The sequence below is a fragment of the Ahaetulla prasina genome, chromosome 5, assembly GCF_028640845.1.
Source record: "Ahaetulla prasina isolate Xishuangbanna chromosome 5, ASM2864084v1, whole genome shotgun sequence".
NCBI classification, from domain to species: domain Eukaryota; kingdom Metazoa; phylum Chordata; class Lepidosauria; order Squamata; family Colubridae; genus Ahaetulla; species Ahaetulla prasina.
In genome coordinates, this window is record NC_080543.1 from 116762546 (window position 1) to 116779857 (window position 17312).

Below are 17312 nucleotides of genomic sequence, written 5' to 3' on the forward strand. Positions count from 1 at the left end.
GATGTGCCCACCAGGCTTCCGTGCATTCCATCAGCCGAGGGCCCAGGGTAGGGGTGGGGGGGGTGGCTGTTGTTATTAACGAGAGTCTGGATCCGAGGGAGGTCGCTGTCCCGCAGATAGCTGGTTGTGAATCCCTCTTAGTGAGGTGGGGCCGGGGGGTACAGGTGGGCTTGCTGATTACGTACCTGGCTCCTTGCTACGTGACAGCAGCCCTGCCCGAGCTGTTGGAGATGATAGCCGGGACGGTAGTTGAGACCCCCAGACTTATGGTCATGGGGGATTTCAACTTGCCGTCGGCAGGCGAATCATCAATGGCAGCTCGGGAGTTCATGGCTTCCATGACAGCCTTGGACCTGACCCAGGTAGTTGATGTCCCCACCCACGTCGGGGGTAACACACTGGACTTGATTTTTGTCTCGGGACAAAAATCTGGAGTTAGGGGAATTAATATCTCAACCCCTGTCATGGTCAGATCATTTACTCCTTCATCTAGACTGTCGGACTGCTACACCTCACCGCAGGGAGACGGAACCGGTTCAATGGTTCCGTCCCAGGCGCCTGATGGACCCGGAGAGGTTTCTGACGGAGCTTGGGCCATTTCTGAGGGACTTAGCCCACGGCTCGGCCGAGGAATGGGCGGCCGCCTGGGAGGAGGCGGCGACTGGCGCCTTGGACCACGTCGTGCCTTTGCGGCTTCTGACCCGGCGATGAACTCGACCAGCTCCTTGGTATAACGAGGAGCTAAGAGAGATGAAGAGCCGGAAAAGAAGCCTAGAGAGCGCCTGGAGGTCCAGCCGCTCCGAACCTGACCGAACACTAGCCAGGTCATATATTCAGACCTATCTAGTGGCGATCAGGGCGGCGAAACATAACTATTTCTCCGCACTCATCGCATCGGCAGATAATCGCCCAGCTGCCCTGTTTAGGGTGACCCACTCCCTGCTCACGCAGGAGGCTCGGGAGGACTCCTTACAGGGATGAGCTGAGGATTTTGTACAGTATCTGTCTGATAAAATCGCTCAGATTCGGGATGGCTTGGACACTGATTGGATAGATCCGGGTGGGATGGCAGGGACGAGTCTTGAGAATGTTATCTGGGCTGAGTTCGATCCTGTGACTCCTGATGACATGGACAGGTTGTTGGGTAGGTTGAATCCCACCACATGTTTATTGGACCCTCCTGGATGGTACTGGCCACACGGGAGGTGACACGAGGCTGGCTCCTGGGAGTTACCAACGCTTCTTTGTTGGAGGGTGTTTTTCCCGCCGCCTTGAAAGAGGCGGTGGTGAGGCCCCTCCTTAAGAAGCCCTCCTTGGACCCGGCTGTATTAGCGAATTATCGTCCAGTCTCCAACCTTCACTTTCTGGCGAAGGTTGTTGAGAGTGTGGTGGCATATCAGCTTCCTCAATACCTGGAGGAAACTGTCTAACTAGACCCGTTCCAGTCCGGTTTCAGACCCGGATACAGCACCGAGACAGCTTTGGTCGCGTTGGTGGATGACCTCTGGAGGGCCCGGGACAGGGGTTGCTCCTCTGTCCTGGTGCTATTAGATCTCTCGGTGGCTTTTGATACCATCGACCATGGTATCCTGCTGCGGTGGTTGGGGGGATTGGGGGTGGGAGGCACTGTTTATCGGTGGTTCTCCTCCTATCTCTCTGACCGTTCGCAGACGGTGTTGGCAGGAGGGCAGAGATCGACCCCGAGGTGCCTCACTTGTGGGGTGCCTCAGGGGTCTGTTCTCTCGCCTCTCCTGTTCAACATCTATATGAAGCCGCTGGGTGAGGTTATCCGTGGTTTCGGGTGATTATTATTATTATTATTATTATTATTATTATTATTATTATTATTATTATTATACCGCCCTTCTCCCGAAGGACTCAGGGCGGTGTACAGCCAAAGTAAAACAGACAATACTATATACAATTAAAATACAAATTAAAAAACTTATTTTATGATTGGCCTAAAAAACTTTAAAATATATAAAACTAAAACCCCTTAAAATTAATAATAGAAAATTTAAAATCAATAAAATTTAAGCCAGCCCCGCGCGAATGAAAAGATGTGTCTTCAGTTCGCGGAAGGTCCGAGTCAGGTTTTGGCGTAAACCGGGAAGTTCGTTCCAGAGTGGAGCCCCACAGAGAAGGACCTTCCTGGGGCCGCCAGCCGACATTGCTTGGCGGACGGCACCCTGAGAAGTCCCTCTCTGTGAGAACGTACGGGTCGGTGGGAGGCATGAGGTAACAGCAGGCGGTCCCGTAAGTACCCAGGCCCTAAGCCATGGAGTGCTGTGATGATACACAGCTGTACATTTCCACCCCGAACCACCCCAACGAAGCCGTTGAGGTGATGGGCCGGTGTCTTGAGGCTGTGCGGGTCTGGATGGGGAGGAACAGGCTCTGACTCAACCCTTCCAAGACAGAGTGGCTGTGGGTTCCGGCGTCCCGGTACAGCCAGCTTACACCATCACTGACTGTGGAAGTACTGACCCATATGAGTAGTTGTATATTTTATCCAGGGAGTGGACGGGGGAGGAACTAAACAAAAACAAACAGTATTATTAGGGGAGACTGTGAATGGAAAAACCAAAAGAAAAAAGAAGTAAAACTCACCCAGCTAATATTATATCTTACCTTGCTCAGCAGCCATTTCTCTCTTAAAAATGTTAAAGACTGTACATTTTCTGTTTTTTTTCCTGTTTTCTACCGGGAATAAAATAAAAAGGAAGAATTGTAATCATCAACTGATCTTGTAAACATAATGTACTTTGTTTTTCCCATCTGTCTTTCCAGATGTGACTAATTATGAAGAATCTGCTAGGTTACCCATTATGACACCGCTCCAGATTAAAGGGATAAAACTTAAACGTAGCAGATAAGATGTTCTTTCTGCTTTGTCCAACAAATTTTAAAAAAATAGATGCCATCAACTCTACAGATATAAGCAGTAATTAAAGGTTTTGCTTGATCTTCATATGATATGCCAGAGGTCAGAATATCAAAAGTTGGGAGGACAAGGAAGAAGTTCATTCAGGTCTTTTGAAGAATGTAACTCTTCGAAGTTCAATAAAGTTATGTGCAGCTAATCACACTCCCGAGGACATGACAGGTGACTCCCGAGGACATGGACAGGTTGCTGGGTAGATTGAATGCCACCACGTGTTTACTGGACCCGTGCCCCTCCTGGCTGGTGCTGGCCACTCAGGAGGTTACACGAGGCTGGCTCCAGGGGATTACGAGTGCTTCCTTGTTGGAGGGAGTCTTTCCGGCCGCCTTGAAAGAGGCGGTGGTGAGGCCCCTCCTCAAGAAGCCTTCCCTGGACCCGGCTGTTTTAGGTAATTACCGTCTGGTCTCCAACCTTCGCTTCGCGGCGAAGGTTGTAGAGAGTATGGTGGCATATCAGTTCCCCCTGCACCTGGAGGAAACTGTCTATCTGGACCCGTTCCAGTCCGGCTTCCGGCCCGGTTACAGCACTGAGACGGCTTTGGTCGCGTTGGTGGATGATCTCTGGAGGGCCAGGGATAGGGGTTATTCCTCTGCCCTGGTCCTATTAGACCTCTCAGCGGCTTTTGATACCATCGACCATGGTATCCTGCTGCACCGGTTGGGGGGATTGGGAGTGGGAGGCACCGTTTATCGGTGGTTCTCCTCCTATCTCTCCGACCGGTCGCAGACGGTGTTGACGGGGGGGCAGAGGTCGACCCCGCGGCGCCTCACTTGTGGGGTGCCGCAGGGGTCGATTCTCTCGCCCCTTCTGTTCAACATCTATATGAAGCCGCTGGGTGAGATCATCAGTGGCTTCGGTGTGAGGTACCAGCTGTACGCTGATGACACCCAGCTGTACTTTTCCACACCGGGCCACCCCAATGAAGCTATCGAAGTGCTGTCCGGGTGTTTGGAAGCCGTACGGGTCTGGATGGGGAGAAACAGGCTCAAGCTCAATCCCTCCAAGACGGAGTGGCTGTGGATGCCGGCATCCCGGTACAGTCAGCTGAGTCCGCGGCTGACTGTCGGGAGCGAGTCATTGGCCCCGATGGAGAGGGTGCGCAATTTGGGCGTTCTCCTGGATGAACGGCTGTCTTTTGAAGACCATTTGACGGCCGTCTCCAGGAGAGCTTTCCACCAGGTTCGCCTGGTGCGCCAGTTGCGCCCCTTTCTAGACCGGGATGCCTTGTGCACAGTCACTCACGCCCTTGTGGCGTCTCGTCTGGACTACTGCAATGCTCTCTACATGGGGCTCCCCTTGTGGGGCATCCGGCGGCTACCGGTAGGCCAAAATGCAGCTGCGCTGGTGATAGAGGGAGCCCTCGTGGCCCCCGAGTGGCACCTATCCTGCGCAGGCTGCACTGGCTCCCTGTGGCCTTCCGGGTGCGCTTCAAGGTGTTGGTGAATGTCTTTAAAGCGCTCCATGGCATAGGGCCGGGTTACTTACGGGACCGCCTGCTGCTACCGAATACCTCTCACCGACCCGTGCGCTCTCACAGAGAGGGACTCTCAGGGTGCCATCGGCGCGACAGTGTCGTCTGGCGACACCCAGGAAGGGCCTTCTCTGTGGGGCTCCCGCCCTCTGGAACGAACTCCCCAGGACTTCGTCAACTTCCGGACCTCAGACCTTTCGCATGAGCTTAAAACCTACTTTTTCATCTGCGCTGGACTGGGTTAGTGTTTTAAGTTTATGGGTTTTAATGGGTTTTAGTTTTAAATTTTAATTGTGGCCAATTTTAATAAGTTTTTTAACTATATTTTAATTTGTATTTATAGTATTGTATTTTTACTTGGCTGTGAACCGCCCTGAGTCCTTCGGGAGAAGGGCGGTATACAAATTTAAATAATAAAATAAAAATAAATAAATAAATCAAAGTTGTTGAGATCTTTCTGTACTGCTAAACTTCATAGCAGGAAATTGATGTCTAGTTTTATTGAAGCTAGAATTCTGCTGGTATCTAATGTCTGTAGGACAAGAGAAATCTACATGGCAGAAAAACAATGCATAATCTTTTAATTACAGATGGAGATTTTACATTGGTTGTGTTCACCCTGATACATCTCACTTGTTTGTAGGTTGGTTGGTTTTTAATTAGTCATCACATAAGGGTCACCATTTTATTAATAGGTAATTTCTATAATATGTTTTCAAAATTCAGATTGTGTTCACATTTCTACATTGTTTGGAGGCCTACGCTGGAGAAATAACAGGGCTTTAGGAATTTTGCCCTGTTAAGAATGTCTGCATCTAATGTTTTTGATCGCAAAAAAAGCTGTTTTGAGAATTCTGTGTTATGATTCTAAAGAAAACTGAAGGGATTGATGGAGGAGATATATTTGTTGTATACATCACAGCAGTGGCGGTATTCAATTTTTTTTTACTACCGGTTCTATGGCTTGGTGGGCGTGGCTTGGTGGGCATGGCAGGGGAAGGATACTGCAAAATCCGTATTCCCTCCCCACTCCTGGGGGAAGGATATTGCAAAATCTCCATTCCCACTCCACTCTGGGACCAGCCAGAGGTGGTATTTGCCAGTTCTCCGAACAACTCAAAATTTCCACTACTGGTTCTCCAGAACCTGTCAGAACCTGCTGAATGAGGTAGAGGGGAAACAGAAAACTGTGGAGAAGAGAATGAAGCCAAACCTTTCAGCATCAAAGCTCAATTAAAGCTTTTGTGGACCATAAGTACTCAAAATATAATATTAAGATCTAGAGTTATAGAATCATTGGACTGTCATGTCAGACATCACATCCAATCTGAAATCTGCTTGGTTGAGAAATTAATATTAAAAAAGGAGAGATGGCTGATACATTTCATCTGAAAACTCTAGCAAAATATGTATCATCCCTCTAGGTAAATTGTTGCATTGTTGAATAGTTTGTCCTGTTAGTTCCCCTTCACTCTCCAACATCCAAACTTTAGCTGTATTTTTGTTATTTCAATCATTATTCTCTGACTGTCTTTCTGAGACAACAAAGAACATGATTTGACCTTCTTATGTGTGACATTCTTTCAGGAATTTGATCAAAACTATTGTACTCACCTGACATGAGTCTAAACCTTCCCTATCCCATTACAGTTGCTTTTTATAAGATTTTATTTTTAGCCTCTGAATAATTCTCAATGCCATCACCTTAAACTGTCCAGAATTGGATACAACTGGTTTCTTTATAGCATGGAATCAAACAGAATTATTAATTCAGTTTGTTGAATTCAATTATTGATTGTATTTTATTTATCTATCATTATTTATCAAATATTTGAAACTGCCCATCTCTGTCATAGAGAACACTGGGAAGAGTGTAATGAGATATTGATATATATATATATATATATATATTTTCTGAGATTTTCGCAGGTGTTTTTATGTAGGTCTTTGGTTATTCGGGTTTTCTCCCACATAAAATTGGAAGGTCTTGATGAAAAACCCCATATATATATATATATATATATATATATATATATATATATATATATATATATATATATATATATATATATATATATATATATATATATATATATATATATATATATTGTACATTACCACTACAGGAGATCACATTCCCAGAACTCAGGACGTTTCCACACAGCCCATTAGCCAGGTTGTTACAACACAAAAGACTAATGAGCACACAACTAGGATCACACCCACACAGGATGCTACAAAACAGCCGACTAATCTGCAAACACCCACCCCACCTACCAATCAAGATGCAGCCACACAGCCAACCAACCCGCTTACAGCAACAAAGCCTACACTCCACACCCCACCAGTATTTATATAGAGACAGCAGCTCCGACCACGCTTTGCTGGCACAAGCACGAAGCCGCAAACACCAGCCTGAAGATGACGAGTGAGACCTCGTCAAAACATTGCCAAGATACTTTCAACCTTACACGGGAGAAGACCCAAATACGCCAAGATCTACATGCCTATATATATGCAGGTTTTGGTATGTTCGGGTCTTTTCCCATGTAAGATTGGAAGTATTTAGGCAACGTTTCGATGAGATCTCACTCATCATCTTCAGGCTTTGGCTTTGTTCTTATGTGAGCAAAGTGTGGATTTTAAAATCCACAAAGTGGAATCCACAAAGTGTGGATTTTAAAATCCACACTTTGCTCACATAAGAACAAAGCCAAAGCCTGAAGATGATGATGATGACATCCTGTGTGATCATGAAGAATTGGTTTAGCAAATGTTTTATATGCTCTGGTTAGTAGTGTAGTGTTTTTGGAGAAGAAGCTACGTAAGAAAAAAACTCTTAAAGCCTTTTTTGCGATGTAGTTGCAGTGGGCTTTGGCACTTAGATCATTTGATATGAAGACTCCAAGATCTTTAACAGGGTGGGGGTCATCTGTAAGGTAATGTCCATTCTGCTGCTGAAGTCGTATTTTCTGCAATTGAGTTTGGAGTGGTTTACCTTGGGTTTGTATCGACTGTTTGCCCGTGTATTATTGAGATTGAAGCTGAAGACGTCGTTGACAGGTAAGACGTTGTAGAAGATAATTTTGGATACTGTGCTTAGATCATACTGCTATGGGCCTGCTATGTTGGAAGAGGCTGACTGAGAAGAGAAGATCTCCATCCCCAAGACCCTCTACCACCTTGGCTTTTATAGCTTTTCTACTCATTTTTTTAAAAAAAAATATGAATTGCTTTATAGTGTTTCTTACATTTTATTATATTACAAACCATGAAGAATGGCTACATCAGTGAGAGAGGCAGCAGAGAAAATAACTAACTAAATAAATAAATGAGATAAATGTGAGCCTCATAAAAATAAAATAACAAACTAAAGCAGATAAGGCTCCCCTAAAACCTATAAAATTCCAATCAAAGCGGAGAAGCATTAATCAAGTTGAGATACGTGACAAAGAGTTAATGACTGCAAAGAATTTTCTGTCAAACATTTCAAGAAATTCTCAAAGGCATTTACTTTCTCAATGAACCGGCGGTGCCTATCAAATTCACAGTTTCTTAACTAATTGTTGCATATATATAACTTTTAATGATCATGGGGATTTGATGGTGCTCCTATTGATTCAGCATCACTGTTTTATACAACATAAATGAGCTCACTAAGTATTCTGAGATTGGAAAATAGTTATTTTTTTTTTTAGATGTATATCGTGTCTGTTTGGACATAAACTTAATGTGGCATATGTAGTCTCCTCCTCTGTTATTTTTCACCACTACCAAAATTTTGACCGATAGAGAGTAACTATGCCAAATCATGTAGTGACTTTCCATGGTTAGATGTAAGCTGGAACCTGGATCTTCAATGTGCCAGTTCATTGCCTTAAACTGTATTCCAAATAGCATTGAAGGAAAAGAAAATATCTGTAGTACCTCCCTACTTACTACATCTGTAGTATCACCATACTACATACCCTTCACTCAATACTAAACTTTTGCTTCTTGGATCTTAGTGATAAATGTTTATCAAATGACCTTGATTAGATTCTTAATTTCTATTGTTGTAGCAAGTGACCAGGCTGAGGGTGAGAGTGGGGTCAAATTTGGAGTTTCTATACCCCCATTAGAGACCTAAGTCCAGCTTCCTTTGAAATCTGTTGATTTTTATCTGAGGCCAATTCACCTTGACCGTTAGTACTTCAGATTCCTGTGGATAAGTAGCATGAAATAAACTTGTAGCATTTTTGATTCTCTCCTGGTTCCTGACTTCTTGCACCTGACAGTCATTTAATACTAATGTTTAACAAAATATTTTACAGCATAGGTCTGTAGAACTTTGCACTGTTTGATTCTGATCCATACATACTCCTCCTAGTATATGTTACAACTTTACATGCCATAGCCCTTTCAAGTGCTTTAAGGTTTTTTGTTTGTTTGTTTTTAACCTTTCTTTCTTCAATCTGCTGAAATCAAGTGCTTCTGCTGAAATGTAAAAGCAAAACAAAACAAAAAAAAAATACATAGTAACATTTAAATCCACATTATGATTGTGCGCTACTGCAAATATTATTTTGTTATGAAAAATATAATAAGACTGACCTCTTAGTCATCTAACATTTACGGTAAAATAATTATTTAATAAAGAGAAATGTATTCACTTTGTAAACCAGGAATCTGCAGTTTTACCTAAGAGGGAACACACAATAAGCATAATTATAGATTCATAATTTTAAAGGGCATTAAAATTCATGAGGATCAGACAAAAGAAACTCTCCAAGTTCTTGCATTTAAAAACAAACCTTGGTTTTCAAGGGGAATGCCTACTGGGAAATAGCAAAAGCAGGAGGAGTGGGTCAGTTCTACCAAAGAAAAATGAGAGAGTTCAAATAGAGAAAATAAGGAGTAAATAGAAGTTTAGGAAAGAAAAGCAATTGCAAAATTGTCAATATTTTGAGTTGTGCCAACAGCAACAACCTTTATATCTGGTGCAAAAATATAATCAAAGCAATATATTTGATCAAAGCAATGGGTGGAAACTAATCAAAGAGAGAAGCAACTTAGAACTAAGGAGAAATTTCCTGACAGTTAGAACAATTAATCAGTGGAACCACTTGCCTCCAGAAGTTGTTAATGCTTCAACACTGGAAGTTTTTATGACAATATTGGACAACCATTTGTCCGAAGTGGTGTAGGGTTTCCTGCCTAAGCAGGGGTTTGGACTAGAAGACCTCCAAGGTCCCTTCCAACTCTGCTATTCTATTCTATTCTATTCTATTCTATTCTATTCTATTCTATTCTATTCTATTCTATATTGTAAAGGATGAACAGTTGAAAACTGCATATCTCTACAAAGTAAAATATAAGAAATGACAGTTGAATGTTCATGAATGGTAATTCCAGCATACTAATTGGGACAGTATTACATCTTTTCACAATTTATTTACTTAGAATTGCAATTATTTCTTTTTATGTTATCAGCAACTCAGGGATATAACTGCCACAAAATGCAGCCTTAAAATATTTGTGAACAACAACAACAATAACAACATCAACAATGGTGGACTTTAGGAGAAACCCTCCCATACTACCACCGCTTACAATACTAGACAACACAGTATCAACAGTAGAGATCTTCAAATTTCTAAGTTCTACAATATCTCAAGACCGAAAATGGACACCTAACACCAAAAACGTCATAAAAAAAGCACAACAAAGAATGTTCTTTCTGTGCCAACTCAGAAAGCTCAAACTTCCCAAGGAGCTGCTGATTCAGTTCTACAGAGGAATTATTGAGTCTGTCATCTGTACCTGTATAACTGTCTGGTTTGGTTCTGCAACCCAACAAGTCAGACAAAGACTTCAGAGGATAATTAGAACTGCAGAAAAACAATTACTACCAACCTGCCTTCCATTGAGGACCTGTATACTGCACGAGTCAAAAAGAGGGCTGTGAAAATATTTACAGACCCCTCGCATCCCGGACATAAACTGTTTCAACTCCTATCGTCAAAATGATAGGGCACTGCACATCAGAACAGCTAGACACAAGAACAGTTATGTTTTTCCGAATGTCATCACTCTGCTAAACAAATAATTCCCTCAACACTGTCAAACTAGTTACTAAGTCTGTATTATTATTAATCTTCTCATCATTCCCATCACCCATCTCCTTTTACTTATGACTGTATGACTGTAACTTTGTTGCTTGTATCCTTACAATTTATATTGATATTGATTGTTTCCTGATTGCTTATCATTGCTTAATGATATGACTATCATTAAGTGTTGTACCTTATGATTCTTGACAAATGTATCTTGTCTTTTTATGTACACTGAGAGCATATGCACCAAGACAAATTCCTTGTGTGTCCAAACACACTTGGCCAATAAAAAAAAATTATATTCTATAATAATAATAAAATCTGCTGCTCTTATCCATTTTAACTCACTCTTTCCAAAACTAGCTTGTTTCCCAGCCAGATATCAAGAATAAGCTGTTCCCGTGTGAGGAAGCTTGTCAAGGTTCCAGAAAAACCTCTTCTGCATAAAAAAAACTCAGAAGCCATTGTTTTTTCAGAGTTCTTTACTAGCATGAGGAAACTGGCACACGATGAGTGAAATTCCAAAACTGAACTTCCGGATTCCTTTCCCAGTTATACAAACCCCAAGAGTCCCACCCCCCTGACCCCTTTGATGGTCACATGGTCCCACGTTCTCCCAGTTCATTCGAATATCTACTTGCCACTCTTCCTGCAGATGTGAACACCATCTGACCTTGACCGCTTGAAGAATGTTACCATACCCCTCAGCCTCCCTTCTTCCCCTCAGGGGAAAAATGTGGCAGCGTCTGGAACCCTAAAGTCTAGTATGGTTTCCAGGCCTGACAAAGCTCTCATTTCTGTAGCCTTAATCCTCTTTCTCTCTAGGGGGTGACATCCTTTCATGTGTTCAATCACGAAACACCAATTTTCTTAAAAAAAAAAAAAAGTCAATGATGCTCTCTGAAACCATCTGTAGCCTTCTATGCAGGGGTTGGCTGCTGGGGGTTCACAGGGGTTCGGGAGAACCTCTAGTTAAGATTCTGTGCAGTTCAGAGAAACACCCCCCCCCGGCAAATCCCACTCCTGGCTGTCCCCACTCATCCATCCCCTCCCCTCCCCTCCCAGGAGTCCCCATGCAGCATGTTTTGGATCAGGTAAGTGCAGGGTATGTGCAGAGGCTCGGGGAAGGTGAAAAACGTGCCTACCAGAAGTTCGGGAAGGCCGGAAATGGGCCCGTTTCCAGGCTTCACAGGGCCTCTGGAGACTGGGGAGGCCGTTTTTACCTTCCCGGAAGCTCAAAGAAAGCCTCCAGACCCCAGGGAGGGCAAAAATGCCCCCCCCTGTGGTTTAGGAGACTGACTAAGCCACGCCCACCATGGCAATGCCCATCCAGCAACTGGGCAGAGAACCCCTTGCTAAAATTTCTGAAACCCATCCCTGCTTCTCTGATAACTGCAGTAATCTTATTCTAGTCTTTTCCTCTGGTCACCCTCTCCCCAACATGGCAGGTGACAGATTCATAAACAAAGCAATGACTGCAACTGCACCATTACTTTTTATAATATTTTTCTTATTATTACTGACCATAGATATCATCTTTGATATCTATGGAATCTTTGGAATCCTAGTCTTACACCAAGGGGAAATTATCTCACCATTGTAGTTATACTGAATGCATGTTAAGTTATGCATGAGAGATAATTAATTTTTCTTGTCCACAACTAAGGCCTAAAGGAATGTTAATCTATATTGGATCATGATGGGAATAAGCATGTATCACATCACTTAGTCAGCTCTAACAATATTAATATTCTCTGTTTTCTGAGGGGGCTTCTCTCTCCTAGGTCAAAGGCAGCTGTAATCAAGTACAATGCACAAAGACACACACACACACAAACATACAAAATTGATCATCATCTCCTTTTCATGACCCCATAATCCATTTCGGTGTGGAATCTGGGCAATTGAATCTAGCAGAGTGTTTACTGGCCAGATACCCTTCCTGTTGCCAACGCGGAATTTTATTCAGCAGATAAATTCACATTGTGCACAGAGAGAAATATCTGCCTCTACCTAAGATCGAACTCACAGCCTCCTGATTGTAAGGCGAAAGATCGACTTCTAGGCCACTGCACCACTCTAAACATACAAAATTGGTCATCACAGTTTAATTAGTCAACACGAACTAACTATGTGCTAAAAGTGAAAATGAAGGGAGAAAAGGCTATATAAAACTTTCATTTTAGCTTTTTGTGTTATAGCTTTTACAGGGAACAAAATAATCTGGCTTTGAAATTCCAGCTTGCTGGAATATATGTGGAAGCTGTGACAAAGAAAACAGCACAGAAATTGCCAATGATTTCCTTGTATGAATGTTAATTGTTTTGTCACTTTAAAGCATTGGTTTATTTAGTTGATAGAGACAGGCTTGATTGATTATATCAAACCAGGCTTGTCTGAGCCACTTCAGATTGTAAGGGCTCCATCATCAGATCTTACTTTTGACATCAGCTTTCCTGACCCAAACTGATTTCAGCAATTTCCTGTAATTTAAATGATTTAATTGGGTTTCATGTATTTCATTAACTTGTATTATCAGGTGTTCTGAAATTATTTTTGTAAAGGAAGGTGGGTATGGAAAAACTTCAATAAATACATGTAAATGAATGTCAAGAACTAGACTAGATAACTCTTCTTGACCTTTTCTGACAGGTGTGTTTTCTTATTAAGGAAAATTGAATCATGAGAATCTCAACTGCAAGTTTAAGGAGTCCAAATCAAGGATATTTACCAGTTCAGTGAGAGGGTACACTACCTGCAGTTACTGCATTTTTTATTACTTTGATCCACGTGCGATACAAAGCAACCCAGGTGAATTCTAACTCAGCATCTTCATTAAAAGTGTGCAATATAGTCATACCTTTGTCATCTCAAATCCAAGTTAATTATTCCTTAAAAATGTACCACAAGACATGCCAGAAATGTATGGAAAAACATTTTGTGATAAAAGAATGGTAAAATGATTGTAATATTTCTGAGGTTTTTTTTTTAAACAACAACAACAAAAAAAGACAGAAATGAAAATGATAAATTGTAGATTTAGAAACAAAGCTCAGTGGAATTCAGAAATAGACTATTTTCAGATGCCATTGCTTTTATATGTGACAACACATCATTTTTTATTAGTTAGAGCACAGAAATAGTGAATAGAGTTTAAGCCATTAGATGTTTCTGATGGATGAATTAATTTATGTTATTATACTTAAAAATATTGTCTAGCATGACTGGAACACTTTTATGTTTTAATTTGCATAATGTAAATAACTTTCATTGATATTCATCACTAAAGCTTATTGTATATATGATCAATGTAGAACATGAGAACAAGCCATGTTTTTGATCCGGTCCTAAATGTTTCATACTATTTGTATATATACTATAGAGAGTTCTCTTTGCTGTTATTTGCTATATAGTCATAGATAAGAAAGGATGAAATCAGACTGACTAAATGTAAAAGAGAGATATGTTCTCAACATATCATTCTTGGATCATATATATTTAGCTCTATGAATTTTTAAAGTATAGATATGCCCATGAAATTACCATTAGATAATCACATGTAAGTTTATCAGGTGGAAAAAAAAATTGATGCTGAATTTTTAAACTAGACTAATAAATTGAGTTGTCTATAGTTTAAACTATATTCTATATATATATCAATACATATATATATGTATATGCTGGTTTCCATTCTGGAATTCAGCTTTGCTGTTTTCAACACGTAGGTGCCACCAATGTTGATAATATGTGCTCATTAGCTTGCAGACTCTCTTTGCAATTAACTCATTATAATAAGGTTACAATCTGTACATTTAATTTTAGCAAGGTGTACTCTACGAATTATACGAGTTATACAATGTCGACTGGCGACCTCCAGGGGGAGGGCTTTCTCTGTGGGGGCTCCTACCCTTTGGAACGAGCTCCCTCTGGGGCTTTGTCAACTCCCCGACCTCAGGACCTTCCGCTGCGAGCTGAAGTCGTTGTTGTTTCGAAGAGCAGGACTAGCGTGAACATAGTTTTAAATTGGGGTTTTAAACGGGGTTTTAAATTTGTATTTAAAAGTTTTAGGCCATCAATTGAATAAGTTTTCTATTCTTTTTTAGCTGTTTTATATGTATTATATGTTTTCTGTTGTTTTTATTGGCTGTGAACCGACCTGAGTCCTTCGGGAGAAGGGCGGTATACAAATATAATAAATAATAATAATAATAATACCCACGGTCAATTACAGTTGCATGGATGAAAAATATTTGTGATGACTTTTAGGTCACAAAGAGTTCATCGAGTTGAAATTCCATAACATCTCCCCATAATGTTTTAAGGCTTATGACAGCAGAATAAAAATTAACCTAAAGACAGAATGAAGGAAAAACAAAAATTATAGATTCTTCCAGACACATTATTTGTTTAGAATGTGGTCCTTGAACATTAGTTTTGAGCACAGTGTTCCTGTTGCATAAAAGCTTCCTTTTGTGATGTATTTATATAAGCTTCCCAACAATATGGCTTCTCATGTGGATCTCTCAGATTCGGATTTTCCCAGATGTGCCAGTTTATCTATCCTAGTAAAAGAACTTTGAAAGATGCATGATTCGGAGTTTTTTTTTTTTTGTTTTTTTTTGTTTACATTTATACCCCGCCCTTCTCCGAAGACTCAGGGCGGCTTACAATGTATAGGGCAATAGTCTCATTCTATTTGTATATATTTACAAAGTCAACTTATTGCCCCCCCAACAATCTGGGTCCTCATTTTACCTACCTTATAAAGGATGGAAGGCTGAGTCAACCTTGGGCCGGGCTCGAACCTGCAGTAATTGCAGGCTTTGTGTTCTTAATAACAGGCCTTACCAGGCAGAGCTAAACCGGCCCCTAAACTGTAAGTAAGTTTTTACTTGGCGAGGGGATTTTCTGGAACGCTAACAAGAGCTTCCTCAAAGCAACCAGAAGTGAAACTAAAGGCTTAGACATGTTTTTTCGCATCTATTCGAAAGCATAAAACCAAATCAAATAACTAATGTATTGTCAACCTTCCCAGGTAAGCAGACAAGAAACACAAAGTAGATGAGTTAATTCTACTTTATTGCATGGTTACATCCACAAAATCTTGAAAATCTGAAGGTACAAATCTTCCACTGCCACATTTAATCACCTGTTCCATTAGGGCAGGTCCATCCCAATTTTTTCCTTTGATTGTTAAGCCACTGAGGGAGACTTCCTCTTTAATCTGATTATTTCTCCTCCTTGTCCCTCAAGGTAATTCTGATTATAAAAAAGGAGTTACAAGATACCACAGGAGAAGCATGAAAGATTCACCAAAAAGTTGATAAGAGTTGAAATTCTAAAAAGTGCAAGAGATGATGGATAGATATAGAATATTTTTTAACATGGTGGTTATTTTATTAAGTGTTAGAAAAAAGAAATAGAAAGTAGAAATTGGGGAAATAATATTATGTATACTGAAATATAATAAAACATATTATAATTACTATGTATACACAAATGTTTGAAGTTGAAAGAGTATGGCTATGTATATTTAAATGGTACTATCATTATTAGAACGGTGTATAAAGTATATTGACCCAGACAATACACTGTTCACCAAGCACTTGTGGATGTTAAAGAAAAAATATAAATACAATTATAAAAACACCACCACCACAAAATCTTGAAAGTCTGAAGGTACAAATCTCCCACTGCCACATTTAACCATCTGATCCATTAGGACAGGTCCATCCTAATTTCTTCCTTTGATTAGAGCCTTAGAGCCACGGTGGCGCAGGGGTTAGAGTGCAGTACTACAGGCCTCTTCAGCTGACTGACTGCTGCCTGCAATTTGGCAGTTCGAATCTCACCAGGCTCAAGGTTGACTCAGCCTTCTATCCTTCCAAAGTCGGTAAAATGAGGACCCAGATTGTTGGGGGCAATATGCTGACTCTGTAAACTATTTAGAGAGGGCTGTAAAGCACTATGAAGTGGTATATAAGTCAAAGTGTTATTGCTATTGCTATTGATTGTTAAGCCACTGAGAGAGACTTCCTCTTTAATCTGATTGTTTTCTAGGAATATCAAGGTATTACCTCAAGGTAATTCTCATTTACCATTATTCATATGACCCAGTTTAGGAGAATGAATTTCCCAATAAAGAAACAGTAGTTAGGCTTTTCACAAATCAGTTGCTTTTTACACCCTAACCCTCCACCTTCATTTCTGCCTTGTACCATGCTCATATCTATGGAATACTCCAAGTCATTTCATTACTTAATTTACCCAACACTGTGTATGGAAAAAAAAAAGCACAGGTTTGCAGGATTTCAAGGTGTCCCATTCTCTGCAACCTGGAGATTTCAGAAATCAAAAGTGGAACCATCTGTAAATACATCTTGCGCTAACTTTCTTTCTTGGGGAAACTGAAGTCACTATTTTCTCTTGCTGAAAATAACAAGGGAAAATCTTCCTTAGAAATTGCATTATGTACCTAATCTGTAAAAGAAAATCATTAAAAGCACTAATCTGTTTTAAATCTCTCTGCAAGTACAAGTGAGTTTTAAAAGTACGTTGGAGTGAAGATGCTTTATTTCTTAACATTTCTAAATCTCCTTGAAGGAACAGGACTTAACGGGAAGTGATAAGTATGGTTAGTAGAATATATTTGCAATGTTATTCCCCCAACTGAAATGTTACAGGATAAGTTTCTGACGGTAATATAGAGCACATAAAGACCATCACCAGAAATGTGAATCTCTCCCATGTATATCATGCCCCTTTCGGAGTCTGAATCTGCGGAGGATGATGAGCCAGAGCT